Raw genomic sequence first — 3,054 nt, 5'->3', positions numbered from 1 at the left:
TGGCCAGAAAACACCATAACCATTTGCATGAGGTATTTTATGACAGGAGGTTCTGGTAAGGAACACGGAACTAACAAGCCACCACCAACTGGAAGAATTCCAGAGAAGTCAAAAGGAGATGCCAAGTGTCCTACCACCTCCCAGAATCTTTCTTGCTGGCATCCATCTTGGCTGAGCCATGTGTGTGCCCCCAGGAAGGACCCTGAGTCAGAACGATTGGCCAAAGACAACCCAGAAACTAATCCCATCTAACCATAAAAGCCAAGACTGTGAGCCACATGTCAGAGCGGTCCTCCTGGGTTCCCTTACCCTACTGTTCTCCACCCGGGTGCCCCTTCCCAATAAAGTCTTTTGCTTTGTCAGCACATGTGTCTCCTTGGACAGTTCATTTCTGAGTGTTAGACAAGAGCCAAATTTTGGTCCCTGGAAAGGGTCCCCCTTCCTGTAACATAACCCCTGGTTTTTCTGGCTGATGTCTGTTGCTGAGAACCGTGCTAGAGCTAGAGGGCCAGCACTTGTTCAGTGCGGCTTCTAGCCATTTGCAGACTTGCTAACCCAGCACAGGGCTCAGAAGCAAAGCCACAAAGAGGTTGTGTCCCAGAAATATCTCTGCTGATTAGAATCTTGTCTAAACTTAGTTTATTAACAGAATCAATGTTTCAAGCAAAAATGCAGTTCCTCTAGTCTCCTGTGTTCCCTGGTCTGTGATGTGTTCCTGGAGGCGATGGGTTGATTATGGAGACTCTGACGAAAAAGTTTTTATATTAATAGTTTGCTATTAATTTTTATATGTGTTTAAGAAACTATTACTAGCAAAATATTGCTGTTAAGCAACCAAGTAAAAGGAATGATTATATTCAAAAAGTCAAATCAGAAAACAATATTAAGAAAGATAGATTTAAAGCATAGATAGCCATGAAAAATACCATGAGTCATAGGTCAGTGACTGATGCTGGGAAGTGCAAGTGTGTGTGAGGGTGGTCCTTTGCAGGTCTTGCACAGGCCAGTACATCAGACAGCACATAGCAAGCTCCTTCACTCTATAGACCCTGCTCCCAACCTCTCCAGCTCCCTAGACTTTATCTCTTGATTTGTTCACTGTTTTTCACTGGAAGAGTCTCCTGCAATTTTACCTCTCTTACACACCATTGTTTTCACTTTTCCATATTCTCTTCCAGGAAGAGGCCACTTGCCTGAAACTATTTGCATGCATATTTTTCCATGGTTGTTTTTATCACGCAGATAGTTTACATTTTGGCTTTATTTCGTTCAGTATTATATCAGAATCATTTTCCATTTGCAAATAGTTTTCATTTTTAAGGGTTAGTTGTTTCCATTTTTTAGAAATGAGTACCATTGGACACATAGCTCTTGCTTTCTACTGAACTTTTAGGCTTTTTTAGAGAATAAATTCATGTAAGTGGCATGAATGAGTCAGAGCATATAAGTTTTCATTGGTCCTTTTTTTCCTATTTATCTAATTTCTTTTATTATTTAATAAAAATGGAAAATCAAGGGTTCAATTTTCATTCAGTAAATATCATTTGATCCTTAGGCGGTTTTGTTGCAGAAAGTGAAGTCCATGAATTTAGAATGATGGTAGCAATTCATCAACGAAGTAATCAGTTTTCACACAGTTTCAAAAATTGCAGCAATTTCCTTGAACTTTCATGTCTGTAGAAATCCTGACACTGTGGAATTGTCATTTCAAAGGACTTGTTCCACCTTGAGCATCACTGTAACATAAGGATACTTAAGTGATCTGCAGCTGTCCAAGCTCACAGCCATACCCAGCTTCCACTGAAAATCTATGAGTTGGTTGGTGACCTTGGACTTAGCATCCATCTGTGGCTCACTAGACCCCTCCATTGTAGGGTCCAGGGCTCTCACCACTCACTCAGGTGGAAGCTCCTGGGGCCATCTCATCATCAGTTCTGAATTGTCCACACCATTAAGCTTGAGTCTTCTTAGACCCTAAAATTAATGATTGTTTTTGTTCTTATAGGCAAAGAACATTTTCAAAGAAAGGGGTAAAATGTTCAGTGGAAAAATGACAAAAGATGTGAATGTTTCCTCAGAGAAGAAGGAATACACTTTGCTATAAGCATATGATAAATTCTCAACCTAAATGATCATTAAAAATTTGCAAATTCAAGCAAAAAAAGATACCTAGCAAGGTCTGAAAAGTTTGAGGACACATCCTGAATATAAGGTTGGGGAAACAGCCACTTTCATTAAATTTCTGCAGATATGTTAACTGACAAGATTTGCGGGGAGGATAATTTGATAATCACCACCAAAACTTAAAATGTAAATGCTTTCTGATCCAACAATTCTAAGACTAGATCTTTGAGACTCACAAAAGTTCATAAAGGTAAATAAACAACTGTATTTATGTCAATATAATGTTTAATAGTAAAAACTGGAAGGATTTTAAACCTCCACCCACAGAAGACCTGGTTGAATAAATCATGATACATGTACCTCAAAACACTGACACTGACAGAGGAGAGGTCTGAAATATAGTACAGACATCTGCCAGGGTCAGTCCCAAGAGACACAGTTGGTGTGAACTCTTAGTTGCATGATGTAGGATCTAATTCCCTAGCCACGGATTGAACCTAGGTCCCCTGCATTGGGAGTGTGGAGTCTTAGTCACTGGACGACCAAAGAAGTCCTCACAGTATTTCCTTTCTCAATAGAACTTGCCAATGAGTTCATTCTTTTTCCCTTAGTGAGTCTCCAGTGACCAAAATACTAGCCTAGGTATCAGAAAACTAGCATTCTGCTACTTTCACTGAATGAGTCACTGGATTCCACACTGTGCCAGAAGCTGGCCGGGAAATAAAATCTTGTCATTTATGGATGAGAAAAACTGCAGCACAAAGAGTACAGATGACTGCCAGAGGGTGTTGAGAATGCAGTCTGAGAAAACTGGCCAGCACTGACTTCTCTAGCCTTGCTCTCTGCTGCACGGAAACAGAACTTGTGCCACAAGCCCAGCTTTCCATGCATGACAGCCTCCACACTCTGACCACTGTCCACAGAGGTTAG

At 40.6% G+C, this 3,054-nt stretch overlaps 1 pseudogene; it reads right to left on the bottom strand.

Annotated features, from left to right (window-relative positions):
- Positions 1–1,629: 1,629 nt before the first annotated feature.
- LOC113880690 lies at positions 1,630–1,869 on the bottom strand (annotated as a pseudogene).
- Between the last annotated feature and the right edge of the window lie 1,185 nt (positions 1,870–3,054).

The sequence above is a fragment of the Bos indicus x Bos taurus genome, chromosome 2 (genome assembly GCF_003369695.1).
Source record: "Bos indicus x Bos taurus breed Angus x Brahman F1 hybrid chromosome 2, Bos_hybrid_MaternalHap_v2.0, whole genome shotgun sequence".
In the NCBI taxonomy this organism is placed as follows: domain Eukaryota; kingdom Metazoa; phylum Chordata; class Mammalia; order Artiodactyla; family Bovidae; genus Bos; species Bos indicus x Bos taurus.
Note: the sequence above shows the minus strand (reverse complement) of the source record. Positions and strands in the feature narration are given on the sequence as shown.